Source organism: Syngnathoides biaculeatus, chromosome 15, assembly GCF_019802595.1.
Source record: "Syngnathoides biaculeatus isolate LvHL_M chromosome 15, ASM1980259v1, whole genome shotgun sequence".
In the NCBI taxonomy this organism is placed as follows: Eukaryota; Metazoa; Chordata; class Actinopteri; order Syngnathiformes; family Syngnathidae; genus Syngnathoides; species Syngnathoides biaculeatus.
Genome location: NC_084654.1, coordinates 16,764,494 through 16,789,973, shown reverse-complemented (window position 1 = coordinate 16,789,973; position 25,480 = coordinate 16,764,494). Strand labels below are relative to the sequence as shown.

Genomic DNA, 25,480 nt, shown 5'->3' with positions numbered 1-25,480 from the left:
ATGTTTTGATACAAATGAAAGTAGAATTTTAACATGTGCCGATTTCACGTACCTTAATTCCCGGCCTACAGAGCGCACCTGGTTACAAGCCTCACCGAGTACATTTGTAAAGGAAATACCACTTGGTACATACGGACGCCGCAGCTGTGTAAAAGCCGCAAGTGCCCACATTGAAACAAGAGATATTTACAAAGAAAGATGGTACACAGAAAGAATTTAACGCTAGTGCCGCCATGCTAATGCTAGCGCCGTGTTAACGCTAGCGCCGCGCTAAAAGGGCCGGTTAAAAAAAACATACAGGTAAAAATCACTGAGACATGGCAGTAACATGCTAGGGCAGAGCAAACAGGGCCGGACCAGTAAAAATCATTTCCTCGGCACATATATTCCACCGGTCTAGTGCTCATGCTAACGCTAGCTAGAGCTAGCGCCCCGCTAAAGCTAGTGCTAACGCTAACAGGACTGGTTAAAATAAAACTTAGTGGTAAATATCACTGAGACACGCTAGTAACACAGCACCAACACGCTAGCACAGTGCTAACGCTAGTGCAGCGCTAATGCTTGTGCAGCGCTAACAAGGCCGGTAAAAGTGTTCACACATTACCCTTTAGTAGAAGTAGAATTACTTTTCAGGAAAAAAAAAACCTAACCTCGAATTACTGATTCAACTACTGTACTTAAGTAAAAGTAAGAACGTACACGCTGATCCATACTGAAATGGAAAAGTGGTAAGTAGAAAATAATTTTTACTGTCAATTTTATGTAAAATCCATGTGATAACTTGGCACAGTGGACATGCATGTTTTTTTTTTTAGGTGCTAGTGTTGGTTCAGCTTTTGTGCGAAACAAAATCAACACGAGTGAGTGACCAAATATGCTAAACTGGGTTTAAGGGTAATCAAACAAAAAAACACCTTACTTGTACGTTATTTTTTTTTCGCCTCCCAGATTACTGTATACATATTGTTGACTGGCGCAAGACAACGTATTCGCCACAAATCAATCTTAGATACAACAACGTCAAGCAATTATTCTAAAAGACTTGGATGGCAAATATCCTGCTTCACTAAATCAGTTTTGTTTCTCCACCACCGCAATTTGCACATGAACAAAGTGGTGGCTCTGTTTGGAGGCCGCTGTCAGTGATTTGGTCTTTTGTGGCTGGATACCTGTTGCCGATGCTGATTGGGGGGGTGGGGGGTAAGGGGAGGGCTGCATCTGCCGCACAAGTGGCTTTGTGATAAGTGATTGGAATTGAAGGAGGGCTAAAACAAGGGCCTTGTCAGCACACACTCTTCAGATTTGAGGTCAGTCTCGCCCCCTGATTGCGTGTTTTTGTGAGGGGGGGGGGTCGGAGGCGGGGGCGAGAGAGAGTTTACTGTCGCCTCATTGAAGCGTCCATCATCACCTGCTGAGGCTTGAGTCCCCTCTGTCTGTTCCATCATTCTCCACATCCACCCATCAGCCATCCCCCCTCTTTTTCCTCCGGCCGCCGCCTGCTTCTTTGCTCACCCCCCCCCATGTTCGCAAATCACTTCTTCCTATGTCAGCAGGTAAATTGTTTTGTCCTCCCGCTCCCTGCTTTCATTACCTTGTGTAAATTAAGCGATATGTCGTCCACCGGTGCGCGCCAGAGCACTCGCCGCGCCATCGCCAAAATCATGAGATTTGGCATAATAAATGAAGACAAACTGGCAGTCGCAGTGCTCCTCTCCATGCGGCTTCGCCTTCATTATTCGCTTAACTTGCCGGAGAAAATGACTTAACCCTGACCTGTGTATTACGTCCCATATTCACTCCAGATAAAAGCCTTTTTACAGCGCACAACAATTTATATTCCGGCAAAGAGGCTGCTTTTCTCTGTCAGTTTTCCAATCTCACCTCCTCAACACACGTCATTAAACTTGTCTTGCCTTCCTGTATTTGTCCATCAGTCCTTCTTTTTACATAAAATCTGGCAGCATTATTCTGGGATTTGATGACACTCCTTCATTTTTTTTTCGCCCCCCCCCTTGGAACGTTTGATTGGAAGAAATATAGCTGGGCCTGGGCTATCTTCTCTTCTCTGTGGAATCATGCACTTGATGAAATAGTGTTCCCCCAGCAAGAATAATAAAAACAGACTTGTGCATTACAGGGTGCTCTCAATCTGCCAGCTGGGCTGAGCCGAGCGAAAAAAAAAAAACCACCCTGCCTCATGACAGATTTTTATACTTATCCCTGCAGATAACTGGAAACGGGTGAGCAGGCTGGGAAAGGCCACTCAGAAGCGAGGTTGGGCTGCGGGCCTGGAGAATTCGGCTGAGGTGTGCTACTGTTACCGCCCAAGACCTTGCCGGCCATGACCGCAACGGGAAATTTGGAGCAACGTCCTGATGCCCATTTGACACGATTGAAACAGTTGTAATTTGTGAGTGCTGTGTTTGTAGAAACAAAAGTTAAAGTTGTGCCACAGCCCCGTGGGAGTAAGGGGGAAGGGGGCAGCATCGTTGAGAGTGAACTGTACGAGATGAAAAGGGTCATTGCCACAGTTCCCAGGGCAAAAAGGTGCCCACTCTCCAGAAGTGTCAGCAATATCGAGCTCAATTGAACGCGAGAGGTCAGAGTGACTTTACATCGAGATCTTGCTTTCAGTCAGCACAGTCAAGCGCGTTGTTGTGGTTTGCCACATTCCACTGGAGCATTGTTTTTTTAAAAGAAAAGACAACACAAAACCTGGTCCTCCCAAGGCCACATATTATTAGTTGGTACTAAGAAAAGATTTAAGTATCTGACCTCAACCATACAGAATCTTTCAGTTGCAGGAAAAACAATCTTTAATATAACAGCTTTGGTGTGACATTAGGGCAGTAACTAACAATTATTTAAATAATCGATTGATCTGCTGATTTTTTTTTTTTTTGGATTGATGAATCAGATTAAAAACACTTGATAATCACCATCCCTTTATTAAAAAACAGGACAGAAAATGGACAACCATAAATTGATTAGGATTCAGTTATTGTTTTTGGTTCAGTTTGGTTTTGCTATTTGTTTTGGTAACGTTTCATCAAATAAGCAAAAACATTGATAATTGTTTGCTTCAGTAAAAAAAAAAAAAAGTTTGCAAATATCTGAACAAACATAAAGATAATCAGACAGCTTTATCTTTACACTAAATTTACCGTAATTTCCGGCCTATAAACCACAAATTTTTTCACACGCTTTCATTCCTGCAGTTTAGGGTTAGGGTGATGCGGCTAATTTGTGTATTTTTTTCTAACGGCCGGAAGGGGGCACTTGAGCGGAAAAGGTAAGAGTGAGACCGGTGGAATATATGTGTCGAGGAAGTGACTTTTACCTGTCTGGCCCTGTTAGCGCTGCGCTAGTGTGTTACTGCCGTGTCTCAATGATTTTTACCGGTATGTTTTTTTTTTAACCGGCCCTGTTAGCGCAGCGGCGCTACAGTTAATCTCTGTGTACCGTTTTTTTTTTGCAAATATGTCGTGTTTCAATGTACGTTTCAATGTGGGCACTTGCGGCTTTTACACGGCTGCGGCCTATGTATGTACCAAATGGTATTTCCTTTACGAATGTACTCGGTGAGGCTTATAACCAGGTGCGCTCTGTAGGCCGGGAAATACGGTTATTTGTTAGATTTACTGTTCATAGGGTGAAATTCTGATTGTTAAACGAGGTCTCTGAACAATTAATCAGTTATCAAAAATCATCATCTTTTATCCAATTTGTTTTTGATTAATCGATGAATTGTTGCAAATCAATTAGAAACCACACAATATTTTCGAGAAACTGGAATATGCTGCCTGCAAACACATCGAACTGTTTTCTCTTTTGTGTTCGAATATTGACACATTACACTACTTGTCAATTGTCACTGTCAAAACAGAACAAATCAGTCATCAGATGGTTTGTTGTCATGTCTCAGAATCATCCAGAAAAAAAAGCATTCTTGACTTCATCTGTTTTTTGATTGCATTCAAAAAAAGTTAATAAAACCACAAGCAAAAGTTTGACATTATTGTTGAAGCTGTGGCTGGTCACCTGAAACAAAATGTAAAATGTTGAGATTATATAAATGTTAACTGACATTGTGCTCGTCTTATTTGTAACATTAAAACACCTCGTGTAGACTTTATATAAGCGATCTCCAAAAGAAGTGGAAGGGATACATTGAACTGAATGCATTTTTAGATTGGGGCTGAAAAGAAAAGATAAGGGAACAACCCAAATGACTCCCCTTTATAAATAAGGTGCGATGCGACAGAAAAATCCAGAACTTTATGCAGAGACACAAGAAATCAGTCAGGATGAAATTCTCAGATCGCAAATTGAGCTATTCACAATCCGTTGTAGATTATTCAAGAAGATTTTGCCGACGAGGTTGATAATCAGCCACAAATGGTGCTCATTTTGTGCTAACGGGCCTGAATAATCAACCAAAATGAACAGGCTAATCAATTTACCTCGAGTGCCTTCAACATCAAGCCTGGGCCGCAACAGTAATCTGCTTCCTCCTCCTCCTCCTCATCCCTCCTCCAAGTTTCTACTTCTCTCCCTGTTAAATAATTACAAATAAAAAAACGTGAATAGACTGGGCATTTTGCCAATCTTAAAAATGTAACCACCGACACCTTCCCCACATCGTTTTTTGTTGTTTGTTTGTTTGTTTAAAGTAAAAACAATGTTCCAAGTGTTCGCACCACAAGTACGCGAGATGATGAAATCACCAAACCAGTAATTGGGCTCAGCCTCAACACGCATTTGCTAAATTGGCTTGTCAAAACCACCTAAGTGAAACCGGTTGACGAGGTGAGCCGTGGCAGTTCTGCTTCCTAAACAATGTACGAGGAGGATGCCCGAGAACGACAACAACATTGATTTCCTTGACAACAAAGCAATGCTCGAGAGGCTCGTTCGCCGCATTTTCTGATCATTTTGTTTATAGCTTTGTGTCACCCGGGAAAAGTCAACTGTCACCTTTGCATCCTAATGCGAGACATCAGGGTGGGCTCGCCATTCTCATAATCAGCAGGTGTGAGTGCAGTTTATATGCTTGTGAATTCTTGCAGTTAATTGTTCACGATTATTATACTAATCAAGCCGGAAGCTACCCAGAAGTAAAGAAAACACATTTTTACATGCTGTATTTAAAGGATTCAGTATTAGATGCTTCCAGCTAAGCTTCACTCACTAGTTAACACGTTCAAAGGACTTCATCTTTTTTTTAATGTAATAGATGAACCTATTACATGCAATTACAGTGGAAAAAAACTGAAGGTTTTGTCCCGCCAATGACTGCCTTTTCGAAGTGTTCCTAATTCCCTCCATGTTGTCTGACGTCCCAGTTTTATGTGGAGAAAACGACCCCGCAAGCATGATGCTGCCACGAGCTTCACTGGTCCAATGAAACCAAGGTTGAATATTTTGGCCCTACTTCCAAGGTTATGTTTATTGCAAACTCAACAATGCTCGTCACCAAAAGAACTGAATACCTGCCGTGGAGCATGGCGGTGGCAGCGTCATGCTTTGGGGCAGATTTTCTTCAGCTTGCACTGGAGCCTTGGTCAAGATAGCGGGAAGAAAAGTTGATGGATGTTGTGAGGGAGGACATGAGGACAGTGGGCGTTAGAGAAGAGGATGCATGAGATAGGCTTAGATGGATAAAGATGACACGCTGTGGTTACCCCAAACGGGACATATTTAAAAAAAAAAAAACGTCTGTCACGGAGATGTTTACCAAAGTTGAACGTGCGGCTTTGTGTACAGAGGAGCTGACTCGCTGTCTTTTTTTCCCCCAATCATAGTTAATGAATGCGAGTTTGTGTAAAACCATGGGTCATTTATTGAAATATTGGTATTTGTATTGAAAAAATCTGAGCGGCTCCATCGTTATGTGGGATTTATTCTTGATTCAGAACAGATCCAGCAACGAAGTATTTGTATGCGTCCAGACTTTTCTACGCTTTCAAACTCTTCCGTGTAAATCTCGATTTACTCACCAGACATGTGTAGATCCAGTTGTTCAAGATAAGCGGAAGCAGGTTAACAGTCCACTTTCTTATTGGCAAAAACATCGACTTCTGCATTAAGTATGGGTACTCTATCCCAAGTGTCTCTCATTTTCCCACATACCTTCGTTTATTATCACCTTCCAAATGTTTAATGGTATCAGACAAAATTCTAGGCTTCATGCTATAAGATGTATTTTCATGTCGTCTCCAACCAAATTAGCATTGAAGAATGGTTTGTTTGACCGCCACTTCCGGCCAGTGAGGTGATTTGGTGACGCAGGTGCACGAGCTCTATATGATGCTTTTGTTTGTTGATTTTATCAGTCTCTTAACTACTCAAATCATCAAATCAAATTTGAGATCTGAGTCCGCCGCATCGTTCGCATCCAAAGGGCCCCAAGAGAGAGAGTTCAAGAAATTCAGCTCGCTCACAAGTTGAGCAGCACCTCGACTTTAAAAAGACAGGAAAAGAATGATATAAACAAAGAAAAAACCCATCAAGAATCCCACTCATTTTTTTTCCTGTATGAAAGTTTCCCAAGGTCGTTCGCGGAGTCGTGTTAGCACAACAGCAGAATACAGATTTGTTTCCTTGTTCTACAAGTCACGGAGCTTTGAGTCTTTAAGCGATCATTATTACCATACAAATAGACAGATCTATTTAACAAACCCCCTTTTTATCGCATAACACTTATTCTTTCGTGTTGCTCCCTGAAAGGCACTGAAATGCCTCCTCCTCTTTTTTGGAAGGGGGGAAAAAAGTGTGGCAGTTGATAAAGGCTCAGAGCAATAGAAGAAGCAAGGCTGACATCTTCTTAAGAGATGATAGCAGAGCCAAATCAAATAGGATGGAGCAGTCACTCTTCTCTCAGATAGGTAGCTCATTTCTGCTGGCGGAGAGTTTGCATCCCAAGTGGCGCTCTGCCCAGGAAAGATAGCTCACTCCCACCACATTTATTATTTCATTGCCTGCCTTCCTCTTTTCACATCTCAAACTCGATGCTTTCTGGCTTTTAATGAGTTGCCAAATTTGCTCAAGCGTCGATGAGGATCTCGCGATTCTGATTTCCGGACAAAACGTTTAATCGCAGGGGTTCTTCCTCCGTTTGTTTGGTGCAAGGGGGGGGGGGAAATCAATTATTTCTATTAAACAATGGCGGTTGCAAATGAATGGCGGCGTTTTAAAACAAAAGCTCAGTGGTACCAAAGATAAGTGACAGTCACCGTCCTCAGAGGTAACACGTGTGAGGTGTCCCCACAAGCTGTTTGCACCAATATATACACTTAAAAAAAAAAAACAAAGGCAAACACTGGGGTTAAATCTTAATGCTGACGATAGCTGTTATTCATTTTGCAACTACATCCTTAAGTGTCCTCATTCACTCTGCTAACAAACTCGCTAACGTCACAAAGTTTCCCAGACAGGATCAGTCGAGCCGGGACACCACCCACCCCCCTCGGTGCGGTCAACTCGGCACCCGAGGAGCACTTTGCGACGTCCCTCACACCCGGTCCGAGCCCCCTTCGAAGTGCCTGAATAAAAAGTAACTTCCCTTGCGGAGGGCTCATTGAAAAGAGGAATTACACGAAAGATAAAGCACTTTATCGCCAGTGAAAGACGAGACAATGGACATTGAGGAATTGGAAAGATGTGCAGAAACAATGAATATTAAGTGACCGAGAATCTAAAGCTGCTGACTAAATTGAAAGTGTATATCCTGAGGGGGAAAGCTTTCCAAATTACTAATTACTGCCTCTGAAAGGACTTTGCTTCTGATATGTTTGCTTGTGAAAGGCGCTGGCTTAATGAAGCAGTGGCTCAAGTTTTTTTTTTGGAATTTTTTTTTTTTTTAATTTTAAGACTTCCGCTTCCCGGCTCTCTCCGGACTGCCTCCCAGGCCAGAACAATGGAGGGCCCTGGAGCCCGGCTTCCCCGCAGGGCCGAGGAGAGGAGGCCCGCGGCTGCGCACTGAGGGGAGTTAGCTCAGCCCGCCGAAATATGGCGGCGGCAGATAAGGTGGCGGCGGCACATGGAGGCTTTCTCCCAGGGGCCCAAGGGGACATTTGCAGTTATTAAGAGGAAGATGAAACAGATTAAATGGCTTTTGTACTCATTTTCACACACTTTCTTTTTAGATTATTTGCTCGCTCGTCGACTTAGAGATGGGAAGAGTGCAAAATTACTTTTTTTTCCCTCCCCTCTTCATTCAGCAACACGCTGGCTTTCAGTGCGCCAGTGAGCCATTGCTGAACGATGTCATACATGAGTCCCGCTATTGTTTTAAAAAAAAAAGTGCTGGGGAAGAGAGAATTATCCTAATCTCATAATCAACAGCTAATGACACATTTTACATGGTCTGAGATTGTGTTTTACATGTATCTGGAATACCGGCCTTCCCGGTGGCTCATGAACAACTCAAGAGCATGACGATATTCAGCGTTAATTGTGCCCCCGCTTAAGGTTTGCTATATCCCTGTTAGTCTGAGGTTTGCTTCATGGAACGCTCACAAAGTTAATGGTTAGTTGCAGAGAGAGCATCATGAGACAAATACATCTCAAAACGCGTCGTATTGATAAAGTAGCTTCATCAAGCAGTCATCCACATTAAAAAATAAAATAAATCCCAACAATATAAGGATGCAGTCGCAATAAAATACATTCTATGGTGTGTGCACAGGTGACGCGCATTATCCAATAGACTTGAAGTCATATTTTTTTTTATCTCCAAAACCCACCAGATTTTCTACAATTTTTTTTTTTGTATCCTTGTCCTGTTCAGCAACTTTCTCAAGCAGTATAGTGCACGTGTATGCCCTTTTATGCCAGAACAGTTTTGTTTTGCAACCGAGGAGTTTGACATCCTCCCTCTGTGGTTATTTGTATTGTCACAAAAAAAGTGTATCAGTAATGAAGTTGGACAGGACAAGGTTTGAGAGAAATAAGAGAACAGAGTAAAAAAAAAAACCAACAAGCGAACAATAACAGTGTAACAACATTATATGACAACTTTAATTTTACTTAAGAGTTGTATTTTTATCTATTTTATGTGGACTTGGGAGAATTTCGGTGAAGCAGGGTCTCGATGAGAAGATAGCCTGATCCATGTGGGCCATCACCATGTGTGATTTCAGGATCACGCTGGATGAGCTGGCACAGGACCTGGCGTCTGCCTCGAAGCGAACTTCGGAGCATTTCAAAGAGCTGTGGCAGAAAATGCTTTTGAGTTCACTTAACCGGAGTCGGCAGGTTCGCCAACGCGGAGGCCGCGAGCGTCGCAGTGAGTCTTCGGTCCGTGCACACAAGTAAAGCCCCCGTTGGCTGTAAGCATCAGAGTCCGGCTGAGAAGAAGCTCCTCAAAAGTGCTGGCGAAAATCTCAGTCGGCTTCGATAGTGTCGGATGTCGACTGCCGCCGCCAACCACTCCCCCGTCAGGCTTCCAAGCTGGCCGAGACGGATCTCCTGGCCTGGGTCAGACTCTTCAAATGAGGCTGTTGGGGATACAGTGGTGGACAAGAAGGACTCCGGACGAATCCATGCAACACAGAGACTACAGATGAAGGTGCAGTAATCTCAAACTCATATTTACATTGAAAATAGACTCCTTGCCGTTGTTTTTCTGTTAGACAAAGACTTCTACCAATGACATAGTAATTATGCCAAAGCAGCAGTGAAGACAATTAGCTTTTGTTTCCGGTTTGTTAAAACGATCTGAATCCAGATTCATTTCTGAAGCACATTCAAACAAAACAGGGTCGACAAGTTTGTCTATGTAGTCTCTCCTTAACTGGCCACTTGTCACTATTCACTCTGTCCTTAACTCAACCCCTCCCCAAACCCTCCGAAAATGGATCACAATCGCGCTGCTCCACTTTCAAGTATGGAGTTGACATTAAAAATGAATGATGGAGCCTCTTCATTGTCGTCTCCTATAGCCCAAACGATCACCAGGGAAGGGATCTTTGATAGTTGTGCCTCGGGGCATCTGCTAGCTCATTATTTCCTTTCCAGAAATATTGTCACAAATAAATAAGTGACTTGCTTTAGTATTGATTTGTTTGGAAATAACGTCCTTGTGTGTCGCTGTAATTAAAGCAATGCCCAAGCCAGTCTCCCAGCATGCACTCTGTTGCATGAATTTGATTTAGTGAAGCCAAATGGCAGCAGAGATTGACATTATATGATGACATTAACTCTGCATCTAAACAGTTATGTTTGTGACCGTCAGCTAGTGTGAAAAGTGATGTCATGCATGATTCAAAGTATGTCACCCACAGACCCAAGTATTCAGTTTCAGATTAATGTTCAATAAAAGAAAGCGCTCAAGTTGATACAGCTGATAAAAACCCTGAAAAAAAGAAGCTGTATATTCCATTCCTTTTGATTCTTCATTCCACCGCTTTAGTGAAAAGAGCCAATACACTCATTCATCCATTTTGTATCACACTTTTCCACATCATGGCGGGCTGGATCTTATCCCAGCTGACTTTGGGCAAGAGGCAGGATAAACTCTTGACTGGTCATCAGTCGCTTGCAAGGCACATGTAGACAAGTATTCACACGCACATTCACACCTCAGCACAATTTTAAGGTTTCAGTTGCTTACCGTGCTTTAAAAATTGTTTTGGAAGAAAAGAAGAAAACGTGCAAACTGCACACAAGATGGCCTTTGCTGAGATTCAAACCCCAAACCTCACATCTATGAGACCTAGAGGTGAACCGCTATCGGACTGTGCCGTCGACACACCAAATCATTCCCCATCCATCCATTTTCTTTGCCGCTTATCCTCACGAGGGTGGCGGGGAGTCCTGGAGGCTATCCCAGTTTTCAACGGGCAGGAGGCGGGGTATACCCTGAATTGGTTGCCAGCCAATCACAGGGCACATAGAGACAGACAACCAATCACACTCACAATCACACCTAGGGGCAATTTAGAGTGTCCAATTAATGTTGCATGTTTTTGGGATGCGGGAGGAAACCGGAGTGCCCGGAGTAAACCCACGCAGGCACGGGGAAAACATGCAAACTCCACACAGGCGTTGCCGGGATCGAACCCGGGACCTCAGAACTGTGAGGCCAACACTTTACCAGCTGATCCTCCGTGCCACCCAAATCATTGTCCTTATTATTTAAATATTTAGACATGAATTTTTTATGGGTATGACAAATATATTAAAGATTGTCAATGTCCTGTGCAGGGCTTTAGTTCAATGATGTCTTTATCCAATTAATGTCTAAACAAAATGAATTTTTTTTTTTTTTTTTTGGGTGAGCAGTAATGGGACAAAGCGCAAGGCTTTACATCTTGTGGTTTAATTCGTGCTGACCTCCCTAGCCCCTTAACGGTACTTGTTTTCTTACTTTATGGAAAAATCAATAGCCGTCTTGACAGAAAACAGCTCCGGAGAAGAAATAAATGGGAGCGGCGCAGGCCGCTGTCAATCATTTCTCACTTATACAACGCCAAAGCTCTTGATTGCCGCTCAATCGACTGCCACACTGATGTGAGGGGCCGAGCAGTCTTAATGGTTACGTCCAGGCGGAGGTGAACCATTCGGAAGAGTGCTACAAGCGATGAGGGGTTGACAGTGGTACAACAGCAGTATTTATAATCCCGCAGTGTACGCTCCATCTGACGCCGTTGCAAAAATGCCTTTTGAAGCGCTCCGATTCCGTCGGTCTCCCGTTCATTCCATTAACCTTTTGTTGTGCGCTCTCCTTTGAACGTGCTTCTTCTCAAGGTCACCCCTGTGATGCGCATCAAGAGCTCGCATGCCATCAGCCACCCAAGTGCGAGGGAAGCAGATGTTGGCCGCTCCGTTTTGGCTTCTGCGGCGGAGCGGGTGCTGCCTGGCGGATCTAGGGGGGGAGGGGGGGTGGCGGTCACCCGGCGACCCGGCTGGCCCGCGAGCAGGCCTCACCTGTGGGTTCCACGCCACACGTGACGTGAGCTTGGGGTGACTCCCGCCCCGCCGCCGGGGGAGAGCACAACAATGCCGCTGTTTGTGGGCTTCCGTCTTGCTGTAATTTATATTTTGAAAACTCCTCAAGGAGTTTTGAGCAAAGCTGCGCGCCGTTTGCCCGAGTTAATTTTCATAAATCTCTGAGCCTAATCCAATTACTGCAGCTCAGGGAGGGAGGAATAACCTTATAATCAGACATCCATGGAAGAGGGCATGGATTTGGGTTGCGATGGCTTGTTTGAAGAGCCCGCAAATCCATTGTTATCAGCGTTGTGTTCCCTTCTGTCTGTGCCTCCACTTTATTCCTCTGCAGAATGAGCCCAGCTCAATAAATGGCGGCGAGGCTGTAATCTCTGAGCAAACTGGTCGGCCTCTCCCAGGACTTGAGGATTATATCCTAATGATTAGTGCTCATCTGGATACTGTGTTTTTGCCTCACTTCTTTGCCTTGTATCGAGACAATGGGGCCATTGGGGGTTAAATTCGGCACCAAAACACTGAGATGCCATTTTCTTCTTTGCCCTTGCCTTTGTTGTTTTGTGGTCTTATGGCTTTTCAGCTCATTAAGACCTTTTTTTTTTTTTATGAAACATAATCCGTTCAAGAGTAATTTAAAAGTGGGTGGCAGTCAGAGCATCATTTCGGATATCCTTTGACTTCTATATTAAGCGGTCCAAGTTATCTTTCAATGTTTGTCAATTCCCCTTTAAAGGTCAAATAGAGAAGAGGGGTTCTTTTAGTCCTTAGAAAAATGGGCGGGTGAATAATTCATTGCGTTAATTAGGCAGCATTTAATGGAAACAGTCTCACATGGCCAAGTACATGACATCCTTTGATGTGGATAAATATCGCGTGTGTGGCTCTCGTTAATTGTCGAAATATATTCTTCTTTTCCTTTCGGCTTGTCCCGATTAGGGGTCGACACAGTGTGTCATCTTTTTCTATCCAAGCCTATCTCGTGCATCTTCCTCACTAACACCCACAGTCTTCATGTCCTCCCTCACAATATCCATCAACCTTTTCTTTGGTCTTCCTCTCGCTCTTTGGCCTGGCAGCTCCATCCTCCCCCTTCTACCAACATACTCACTCTCTTGCCTCCGGACATGTCCAAACCATCGAAGTCTCCTCTCTCTAATCTCTCCAAGACATCCAGCTTTGGCTGTGCCTCTAATGATCTCATTTCTAATCCTATCCAACCTGCACACTCCGAGCAAGAACTTCAACATCTTCATTTCTGCTACCTCCAGTTCTGTTTCCTGTTGTTTCTTCAGTGCCACCATCTCTAATCCGTACATCATGGCCAGCCTCACCACTGTTTTATAGACTTTGCCCTTCATCGTAGCGGAGACTCTTTTGTCACATAGAACACCAGACACCTTCCACCAAATGTTCCACCCCGCTTGGACCTGTTTCTTCACTTCCTTACCACACTCTTCACTGCTCTGTATTGTTGACCCCAAGTATTTGAAGTCGTCCACCTTTGCTATTTCTTCTCCCTGAATCTTCACTCCTCCTCCTCCCCCCCCCACATTCTTACACATATTTTCTGCTTTACTTTGGCTAATCTACATTCCTCTCCTTTCCAGTGCGTGCCTCCATCTTTCTAATTGATCCTCCACCTGATCCTTGCTTTCACTGCAGATCACATTATCATCTGCGAACATCATGGTACAAGGGGAACCCAGTCTAACCTCCTCTGTCAGGCTATCCATTACTATCGCAAACAGGAAGGGGCTCAGGGCAGATCTCTGATGCAATCCTACATCCACTTTAAATTCTTCTGACACAGCTACAGCACATCTCACCGCCGTTCTGCTGTCCTCATACATGTCCTGCACTATACTAACATATTTCTTCGCCACACCGGACTTGCGCATACAGTACCACAGTTCCTCTCTTGGTACTCTGTCATAGGCTTTCTCTAGTTCCACAAAGACACAATGTAGCTCCTTCTGAACTTCTCTGTACTTTTCCACGAGCATCCTCAAGGCAAATAATGCATCTGTGGTACTCTTGCATCTGTGTGTGTTTAATGTGTGGTAATCGTCGAAACATATTATGTGCAAATGTCCACCAAACATATACAAGAAAATGGAACGAGGCACAATCAGACATCCGTTACTTTATTCATGCAGCATGTATTAAAAAGATCCACCCCAAGCCAAAGCACAAAAGGTTTGCTAATGGCGTCACTTATTGTGTCCTGTGATGATGCTGTGCGTTGCGCTCCAGCTGCCAGCCGGTTTGATGCTTCCAGAGGTGGAGTACAGCTGAGCTGTGGCCTGGGGAGTAAGTCTGGAAAGGGCCAGACATGGTCCAGATTCCCCAGAGAGGCCTGCACCCGTTCACATCTGCTTCTTGTGGTGAAGATGCAGGACCATCTGGCCAGGAGGATGCGCAGACCGGACAGGCGTTTTTCCCGATCTTGCCAGTGCTGGCAGGCGTATGCAATATGCCAATGCAATGTATCGGCACATGGAGGACCCTCAGTCCTCCAGTGTTTTCCAAGGTCATTCATGGTAAACAGCATGTAAAATGCAAGCCATTTAAGAAAATCATCTAATATAGCATTCCGATTTGTGCATGTTGTGGAAGAATAGGGATAGTCAAGGACAGAGGTTCTCAAACCTTTCACACTAAGTACCACCATAATGTAGGCCCAAGTGTTCATCAAAATGGAGGTAAGGGGTTTTATTTGTTCGAGGTATACACCTCTTGTATTGTAAGACATTGTAAAATTATGCAAAAATGTACATATAGAAAAACATAGACAAACCATCATTAAGACACATTCATAACAATGGGCAAATTAGATTCTTTGACCAAGATGGCTTACCTGCAGAAAACCCGCGGAGGCACTGAGAGAAACGGAACACAGGAAGTCACAAGAGGTAGCGGATTGTGCGTCATCCATGCGCAAAGCTGCGGAAGTGTCATTCGACATCCAAGTGGTCGCCATATTGGCTACATCTCCTGTCCGTGACGTCACCGCGGACATCCGCCATTGAAAACACGCTGTGGCCCCTACTGTGTGAGATGAACACGCCCGTTCTGACACGGAAGGTCTTTTCGTAGAAGAGAACATCTCACAACCGAGGGAAGTTACCGGGGCAATATTACTCTATTGTTTCGAGCCATATTTAGTTCATATGCGGATCACAGCCAAACCGCCTGGCCGTCCGATCCCCTTCCGCGGCGGTGACGAGCCACCCCGGCCAACAAGGACGAAAGGCCGAGCCAGCTGGCCTTGTCATGGCAGCTGTCCGACGCGCACATCGACTTACTTAGCACCCCTGTCATATGTTCGCGGATCTTTTGTTACGTTACCAGAGATGGATTACGTGGTCCGCCCCAAACTATTTTTTTTTTTTGTTTTGGGACCCACGAAGCTCTCGGTCTTTGGACCCGTGCAATTCATTTTTGTGACGAACCGAGTCTCTTGGAAACTTATGAAAGGTAAATCCATTCTCCCGAGTCTTCGAGCAATATCCAGCAATGCAACAAGCCGGCATTTTGGCTGACACGAAGGAACAACGAGCTACCTTCCCGCAGGTAAAACTAATAGAAACAAACGAGTCCGCTGAAGGTCGCTACTGCCCCGTACGTCACCTCCTGCTTTTTCTCGAAAACAAATCCCTCGAGAGGATTTTCATGGCGGGAGTTACAAAAAGCTATATACGTCAAAATCATGTTTTGTGGTGAAAAAACGGGTGGGTCCATATCGGCTGCCGTTTTTTCATTAATCATCATTCATAAAATCATCCATTTCATGACACTTGACCTTTAAGTCATACTAGTTGTAATTTTGGTGATAAAAATCATCTTAGGCTCTGGTTACATTAGCTTCATCACGACCTTGGAGCATCTGGAGGTCACGGAGCAAGTGGTCCGAGGTGTGACTTAGGCAGAGATGCGCCCGGAGCTGCGGTGATGGGTGGGGGGGTCCGGGCAACATGGAGCAGATGTTGGCCAGTTGCTGTGCATGGAGGCAGCTACACCATGTGGGGGGCACACCCAGAGGGAGGGGCAGCGAATGCGTTTCACTCTCTCCTGTCATCCTCCACAACGGCAGCCCGATTTAGATTGGAGCTGACAGCGGAGGATATTCAATTAGATTGTGCATGTCACTCGGTGGCTCGGATCAGAGTCGCTGCTCCCGCCTTTGTGTTTGCCATCCCGGCGAGGGATCACATGGCACGCTCTGCCTTTTTTGTGCCACTTCCATTTATGTCGACCTCCAGCTCCAGACTACTACTTTATTGCTATTATTGATTGGTGTATGCTAAATATTGGCTTGACAGGGCACATGTGCATTTTTCTAGGCGACCATTGTTCACTTTTCAGATGCTATAATACGGTTTGACCTAAGGACCCATTGGGTTTAGAAATGGAGATTTAAAAAGAATCACCGGCCTGTAATGTCACTGACGAGAAAGACGTCCCCGCTATTCATGTGTATTTGCTCTTCTTTTTGCAGAGAAACAAGCAGTACCCGCAGTCCTGACACGGGCCTTTCCTTTCACCAACGATGAAGGGCGGCAAGGTACACAAAATACTCGAACATCCTTCCGTACACGTCAATCATTCAAATCAGACAACTGAGCATCAAATTCCAACCAAACCTTGCTCATTTCACCTGCACCCAAAACGGGCTGTTTTGCTCCAACGTGGTGTTTGCTGGGCAGCCGGGCGACTCTAATAAGACGTTGTCATGTCGTGTTAATGAGCGCTGAAGCCTTTGCTAATCTCATTAGCCGTGGTGGGGCCAGTCGGCCTCTGATTTAACAGTTGTCACTACACCTTGACTATGAGAGGCATGCTGCCCGTTCCAGCTCTGTTGACTGACAGGTCCAAGAGGAGCCGCTTGTCCGGAGACCACACCAGTGCCGTCTACTTATAGGAGTAATTAACTCACGAATGCACATGGCTTTGTTGTAATGACAAACAGATGGGGCTTCAGAATTTTCATCACAACCTTTTTCACAGCTAATGCTGGAAAAGACATTTTTGTATGATAGCGAGGTTATCAAATCTATTTCACGGCCAGGAGATCACGGTTTGAATCTTTCTCTGTTATTCCATCTTCTTCCCACATCCACAAAACTATCAATCGCTCACGTTTTGATGTCAGTCAGAATCTCTCCAATGTGATTGGCCGAATGTTTTCGAGAAGGAGTAATTTCACGAGCTACTCAGCAGTAAATTATAAAAAGTTGGTGTGCTTGTGGCTATGGTCAACATGTTAGAATTGTTGAGGAAATGGTGACTCGTAAACTATAAGCCATCTAAAACGATGCCAATGGACATAACATATTGTATGTACATAATTTGTAGATGTATATAATTCATATTGACATTACAGATAATGAATGTGGCCCCCAAAAACTACACAAACTACTTATTCTTATGCAACAGTATGTCTTTTGTGATGCAAGGCTTTTTGCTTGTGCACACAGTAATCGAAGGGGAAAAGCAAATTAAAATCCGGTTTTTGTACAATGTCCACTTCAATCATGAATAAAACTCAATTATAATATAAAGCTGTATTAAACATGTATGGTTTGTGATTCTCTGTGGTCATGTAAAAGCGTGTGTGCGTGCCTGCAGGTGATGATGAGCTGGGCGACTGGTTCGCTGAGGGCATCTTGCAGTTGTCTCGTCACACGTTCGCTACCAGCTACCCAATCACAATCCCACAGATGAGCAGCTGAGCACCTCTGCCCCTCCCCTCGCCCACCTTCCTGTAGCCGACACCGAGGTTGTGCACCATTGAGAAGACTTGATAAAGCCTGACTGACAAAATGAATATACTGTATTTAGTTGACCCCTCTGTTTGCTGGATATTTTTGTTTTGGATTCCTGATCTGCTTAAGTTTGCATAACTACACCTCAATGCTGACCACTGTTATTTTCTATTCATGACATATATCTGACAATTTTAAACACAGGCCATTAAAGATCATCTTCCGCCCTCTGTTGCAGGCCGGCATTCAATTTAAAATCAGTTGCCCTGCCCTGCTCCCACATACATGAAGAGGACCAGGAGGGGGCTTCTCAGTAAGGTAAATTTATTATATTGTTAAATTCCCTCAGTTGCAGTGCAACACCACATGCATACTTGTGGAGGACCCGAGACACCCGTGTCTTAATCAGCAATACAGACCATCGCTTGCATTTATCAGAATCATTTTTGTTTTCATCTCACTCAAATTTGATCTTTCTGTTATAAAGGAAATCAAAATTCTGCATCATTTTACCTTTTCCCCCATAGTTTACAACATATAAACATAATTGATCATTTCAATGTTCGTTAACAGCCTTTGTCCCGCCCTACTGGGATGTCTTATTGCATCTCGTGTTCTCCCCGTCTTGGGCCTCAGCCATCTTGCCGAATGTGGTCGTTGATGACCTGTTCGAATCCTCTCGCAGGTCTGTTGGAGAAACAATTCCGTCTTTTCCAATGAAGTTCCATTTATTGATCAACACAGACTCCCTTAAATGCATCCGTTGTAGTGGGCAGGTCGCTGTTAATTAAGGAAATCCACAGTATGTTAACAACATTAGGTTAGTGTCCCCCCCCCCCACCCCCACACGACATTTACGATAACAGGTAACAGACCCCAGAATGTATTTCATTGTGTTTTGCCTGACCTGGCCTTTATTGCTGTATGACTTGATGATATATAAATAAGTGATGTGGGAAATTTACTACAAAAAGCAGTACAAAGGTTCGGAATTTGTTTTTTTCCCAGTTTAGATGAAACACGAGATATTTACAAAGAAAGACGGTACACAGAAAGAGTTTTCAAAGTTTTAATACCTTATTTTAGCGTAACATAGCAACAACATGGTAGCACGAACTGGGGTCGTTAAAACAAAACAAATAAAAAACATACTGGTAAACAAAAAACAACAGTACCAACACAGTTGGACAGCACTAACAGGGGTGGTTAAAAAAAAAAAAAAACATACCTAAATCACTGAGATGCGGCAGTAACACAGCAGCAATAAAGCTAACGCGAGCGCGCCACTAACGCTAGCGTGGGGCTAACAGGGCCAGTTAAAAAAAACATACTGGTAAAAATCACTGAGACTCAGCAGTAACACAGCAGCAGCAGGCCAGCGTACTCCTAACAGGGCTGGTTGAAAGAAAAAACCATACCGGTAAAAGTCACTTCCTTGGCAGATATATTCCACCGGTGTCACTCTTACCTTTTAGTGCCCCCATTAGGAAAAATGCACAAATTAGCCACATCACTGCATAGGCCGCAGGGTTGAAAGCGTGTGGAAAAATTCACAACTTATAGGCCGTAAATTACGGTATCGACAATGTACTTGCAATCTATGTGTTCATGTTATTCTAGGATGAATTTGGGGAGTTTTGTACGATGCTGCTATAGCAGCTCCTTTTGTCCACATTGATGACTTTAACACAATGATCAGTGAATTAGAAGTGAAGCTGCATCTCTTCGTGTTTTGTTAGCCCGAAGTCTGAGATGACTGCAGTAGTTGGATGTATAGAACTTTAATTCAAAAGTTTTTAAGGTCAGTATCAGTTCCAAAATGGAATATGTATTGTAATGCCAACAAATCTCAGGCTACACATTGGTGGGAAAAAGAAAAAGTTTCTCTGAAAGATGTTTGAGAAAACCTCGCATGGCTTCCAGTCATAGCAGGAACTGTTGCATTTGTACGAGTGGGGGGGGATGAGTGGTGGGGTGTCACTGAGAAGCGAGCGCCCCCTTTGGCCTCACAACTGCGGGACGACTGATTGCCTATTTATGGCGCATTCTTAATTTGGTTTCACAGACGCTTTTACACAGCCCAACCCCCGCCCCTCTCGGGTTATTTCCCCAAAGCTCACCTCGACGAGGGGCAAACACACGCGTGCTACTAAAAGACCCCCCCCACCCCCCGACTTCTTAAGGCGTTCTTCTCCAAACAGATTCTTTCTTCTCCACCTGAAAGGTTCGTTCAGATTCCAGTTTGAGGCATTGTGAATACTAATTTGACTGTGTTAAAAAGCCCTCATATCTCTGCCATGCTCTCATTTGAATGGCAGACTCAGGGGAGACCTCTTAATTCCTTTATAGTGGGATTCAAGACCCTTCACTTCAAAAAGTATAAATCATACTCTCAAATGAACGCGGGAGAGGGAGGGATTGGCGAGAGGGGGGGGGGGGGGGCTTCTGATGTGTCCCACCGGACGGCACCGGCTAAATCAGTCTCCCTGAGCTGCTGAAATCCACTCTCCGCCGAGGTGGCTTCAGTCGTGCGCACGACCCGGCTCGGGAACACGCGGCACCCGTTAGCTTGCTTTTTGCTTTGCTCCCCCAAAACAAAAGTATGTAGCAGTGGTGTAATCACCAATGCCCGCTATAAACAAACTCTAAATGACCTCCTTTTTCAAAAAATTTCATTTCTTTTGAGGATCTCACCCGTGCGCACTTGATGGATTTGTAACCCCCCCCCCCCCGCCCGAGGCCCGAGAGGAAAGCGTTTACCCTCTGGGCCGAGTGTAGGAATTAATCTTGTACTGCATCCACGCTGAAACGACATTATATTAATAAAAGCTGTCATCTCCTGTTTGGAGCGGAGTGACGGCAACAATGGGAGATTTGAAGTTAAGCGATGAAGGCTGAGATGAGCGTGCGTGCCGCTTTATCCGCACCTCGGAGCGCGACCTGCCCGAAAACTGCATTGCGCGGGCCGGCGGGCACGTTAGAATGCCCAGACGCTTCGCACCTGACTCCGTATTGACTTATTTTGCACCGTGAGATAAATCATAGTCTTATGCCCCTCCCTTCCCCATTTTAATTCTAATTGTGAGATCTCGGTGTCAGCAGTTAGTATATTGGTGTGAGTGGCCTATTGATTATTGATTTGGCGCTATCGATTCTATTCCCTGGAGACCCTAATCCTTTCTGATTCATTTGAATGGCTCTATTAATCTTGAGATCCTCCTCACACCTGAAGCGCCGCGTACCCTGATGAAAATAGATAGCCATTTTGTAAACTACCGCACTTCACTCTGTGTTGGTTTATTCTTTTTAATTGACGTATTTGCTTTGAGATGTGAGTGCCAAAATTGCAATTGACCCGCTGTCAACGATCTTTTAGTTAGCACCCTCGGGGGCCACTCCTCCTTTAAGAAGTGTCTCTTGTGACCTGAAAAAAAAATCCATCCCTCAGACTTTTTTTTTTTTTTTTAACTCCGTGTCCTTGTGTCTTTGATAGAATTTAGCTGTTGTTTGCTTGCCCCTATGATCAGGAGTGTTTAAAGTGCCACTATCATGAAATGGATGATTTTTAGTATGTTATTAATGAAAAAACAGCAGCCGATATGGACCCATCCGTTTTTTCACCACAAAACATGATTTTGACGTATACAGCTTTTTGTAACTCCCGCCATGAAAATCCTCTGGAGGGATTTGTTTTCGAGAAGAAGCAGGAAGTGACGTAAAGGGCAGTAGCGCACTCAGGCGGGATCGTTTGTTGATACTAGTTTTACCTGCGGGAAGGTGGCTCGTTGTTCCTTCGTGTTAGCCAAAATGCCGGCTCGTTGCATTGCTGGATATTACTTGAACACTTGGAAGTATGGATTCGCTCTTCATACTCTTCCAAAAGACCTGGTCCGTCGTAAAGATGGATTGCCCAGGTGCAAAGGACGAGAGCTTTGTGGGAGTCCAAATGAAAGGTAGGTGTGTATACAGCTACTAAAAAAAACAAAAGTTGGGGGGGGGGCGTAATCCTAAAGTGAAGGGTGCTAAATATGTCGATGTGTGCATCGGAAGGCTGCAGCAGCCGCTGAAGGACGGCCTCCGCGGGGTTTGTGGATCCCCACTGGCCTTGTCAACAAGGTTCGGCCTTGTCGGCTGGGGTGGCTCATCGTGGCTCATCTCCATCGCGGAAGTGGATCGGACAGGGAAGCGCTTTGGCCGCTTGGATGATGGATGGATGTCGAATGACACTCCTGAAACTTTGCGCATGAATGACGCGCGCTCTGCTCATATTTATTTTTTCATATAGACATTGAAGTGAATAGTGTTATGTATTTTTCATTTCACTATCTTTTTAGAATGTTTATAAGAATGACACTTGACCTTTAAACAACCCTTGGCTACCCCAGGAAAAAAAAAACAAAACAATGGAGGCTCCCCTTTAGCATCCTTTGCATGCAAAACCCACTGCGCGTTTGGGTCTGCGAGTGGCCGAGATGCAAGCAACATGGATGGACAGACCTCCTTACATTAACACCAAGTGCGTCAGTGTATTGCTTTTAATACTTTTGGCGTGAACTCAATTAATGAGACGTTTAAACAGGCATCGATTTAAGAATTCAAAAGTTAGAGATTGAGATTTAGTGTGTGGAGTTGAATGGCCGAGCACTTTGTCAGACGCGCAAATGGCTGGTTATGTGCTGTTCGACAGAGGTACGATTGAGGGATCGATAGGCGCGTGATTTACTAACTGGACAACCGGTGATCAATAAGTATAAAAGAAAATGAAATATGCATTAGTGGAATTTTATTAGTGGGGTAGCAGAGAGAGAATAACGGTTAGGCCATTTATTTTTATATCTATTGATTATACAACTTAGAGACTCAAAGGGAGCACTGCAGGGCTGCCGACACCACGCGACCGCTCGTCCGTCCTGTGATTTATGGGTGTGGAGGTTATGGAACATGCTGCCTGTTTAGAAGCTGCCCTTATCGGGTCTCGTGGTAGCGCTTGTCTGGCGGGGATGCTTATGTTGCCATTTGGTCTCAGATTAGTCAAGGGGATAACGAGAATGTGTGTCATCATCTCTTTATTGGCATTTTTCAGGTTTTTTTCCCATTTAATTTTTTCTAAATTCTTCTCAACAGTACAGATTATAGTGAATGCCTATTAATTGTCAGATGGACGTTCCAGATCCATTCACAAGTGACGATCCCCAAAAAATTGCAAGCAAAAAGCATACAGAATACTGCAACACAGTACTGAAAAGTGCTGTATGCTGTGAACAGATCAGTGTTTCTTAAACCTTTTTAGGCCAAGTACCGCTTGAAAAAAAAAAATCCCTCCGGGTACAACCAGCATGACCAACATTAAATTGCATCCTAAAATAAATCTATGGAATACCTCGCTATAACAATATGTACAGTGTAAACATTAGCACTCCTCTTTGATATAGAAAATTAAAAATGTTACTTAAATAATGATTGATTCAATAAAAAATGTTTAATACATGTAAATTAAGTTGTAATTAAAAACAATTTAGTAGATTTTAAAAAAAGTCAAGCTAACATTCACAGTTACCAGAAACCTTTGTAGAGGCTGTGACATTCGGGACCATTGTAGGATTTAAAATGAAACAAAAGTCTTCTGTCTGCGAATCTGTGCCAATTAGAGCCCCAGAGATGGAAAATCTATTTTTTTATCTGAATATTGAAATTTTACTGAATTTTAATCAATATTTGTGTGATTAATACTGCATATATATATATATATATATATATATATATATAGTTATATAAAAATCTAAAAAAAATAAAATAAAAGACTGCAGGTAGGTGCATTCCTGGGGGGAAAAAAAGAAGAAAAAGAATGGGATATAGCCATACCATGACCACTCTAGTTGTGAATGAGAATTAACTAATCGTTCATTTATCCGTCCACCTTCTCCCAAACACAAACATCTGTCACAGTACAATCCCCCCCACCCTCCAACCTCCACTATAACCCACCCCGACCCACCTATCCACGTCCGCCACTGATGGAACGGACCTTGACCTCGAGTTTACATCTCAGAAGTCAGGGCTATTATAATGGTGGTGTGCGTGTGTGGGTTGGGGGGTGGGGGCTTTTCCTATTTCAGAGCATCTGACATATGGCACACGAGGGCAGATGTAAATTGTTAATGCAAGCTCTGCACGTGCCCACAAGCATCACCAAAATATGTTCTCATTGGTCACCACACACCTTAATGACGACAAATGGGACGTAATATTTACTTAATGGCCACGAATTATGATTTGCTAGATTAGTTTGTATTGTGCATTATTTGCTGGTAGCAATATTTGTGACTAACATGTATGTTTATGTGCCCCTCAGACACCCTAACGTCACTGAGATGAGAACGAGGGATGCAGTCCCAGTCACATAATCAGGTAATAGACCTGTGGCCTGTATGACACTTTAAACATATTTGGAAATAAAAACCAGCAGTTTACACAGCTCAAAGAAAGACTTTAAATGTTGCATGTGGCAGATGTTAAAGCCCAAGTGACATGCCTAGAAACATTTTAAGAGATATTGTAATGAAAAATACATTACGAAAAAATAGATATGAACGGAGAGCGCGTCATCCATGCGCAAAGTTGCGGAAGTCTCACTCGACATCGACGTGGTAGCCATATTGCCTTCAACGTCATCAGCAGACGTCACACTGGGACATTCGCCATTGAAAACAGGTAGTGGCACCTGCTATGGGAGAGGAACAACAGAGATTTTTGGATTTTGACCTGACACGGAAGTTCTTTTCAAAGAAGAGAACATCTCACAATCCAGTGAAGTGACTGTGGCAATATTACCCTATCGTTTCGAGACATATTTAGAAGATATGCGGATCACTTCTAATTCACAACAGACTCCCCGACAGTATGTATGACAGTATGTAGCATACTGTGCCGCGAGCGACGACAGTGCCGTAAAGCAGCCTGGCTCGGTGCCGAAATGAGCCACCCCGGCTGAAGCAGTGATCGGCGTAGGCGCCGTCGACACGCACCTCAAGCACATCACATTTAGTACCCCTGACTTACGTACGCGGATCTTTTGTTTTGTTTTGAGAGAGGATTACGGCCCCCCAACTATTATTCTTTTTAGTACCTCTATACACACCTACCTGTCATTTGGAAGCCACGAAGCACCTGTGAAATCAATTTTTCACAATGAACTGGGTCTTTTGGAAAAGTATGAAGAGTGAATCCATCTTCCCAAGTGTTCGAGCAATATCCAGCAACACACCAAGGAGGCATTTTGGCTAACACGGAAGAACAAAGAGCTACCTTCCCGCAGGTAAAACCAGTATAAACACACGAGGCCGTCTGACTGGGCTCCTGTTGACAACGTCACTTCCTGCTTCTTCTCCGAAACAAATCCTTCAGAGGATTTTCATGGCGGGAGTTACACAAAGCCATATATGTCAAAATCATGTTGTGTGGTGAAAAAACAGATGGGTCCATTCCGGCTGCCTTTTTTTCTCGTTTTTATTAAAAACATACTAAAAATCATGCTTTTGTTGTCAGTGGACTTTTAAGTGTCGTTGTAGTTCCATTGCAACAATGTAGACAATGGGTGACAAACTCTTTTTTGTCGAGGGGCACATTGTCGTTTCAATTTCCTTCAGAGGGCTGTTATGACTGAAACCATTCATATGCACAACAAATTAAGGGATAACTAATTTTAAAATCAGAAGAAGAAGAATTTGCTCAACTATTGCTCAAGTTACCTTGAAAAGGACATT

The 25,480-nt window shown here is 43.9% G+C and overlaps 2 protein-coding genes across 5 annotated transcripts in view; both read left to right on the top strand.

Moving 5' to 3' along the window:
• The window catches only part of LOC133513049 (intraflagellar transport protein 43 homolog A), a 36,690-nt gene extending 32,677 nt beyond the window's left edge, over positions 1-4,013 (top strand). The window contains exon 12 of the mRNA XM_061843330.1: positions 2,227-4,013. The gene's annotated coding sequence lies outside the window, so the exon portion shown is untranslated. The remainder of the gene's footprint in view (positions 1-2,226) is intronic.
• Positions 1-25,480, top strand: part of esrrb (estrogen-related receptor beta) — a 141,470-nt gene that overhangs the window by 11,203 nt on the left and 104,787 nt on the right. For 3 of the 4 annotated variants that reach the window (XM_061843320.1, XM_061843319.1, XM_061843322.1), the window contains exons 3-6: positions 16,451-16,516; positions 17,581-17,731; positions 17,956-18,035; positions 24,070-24,125. The gene's annotated coding sequence lies outside the window, so the exon portion shown is untranslated. Of the gene's footprint in view, positions 1-9,333; positions 9,572-16,450; positions 16,517-17,580; positions 17,732-17,955; positions 18,036-24,069; positions 24,126-25,480 lie in introns of those variants that run through there. The other variant, XM_061843321.1, reaches the window with a different exon arrangement.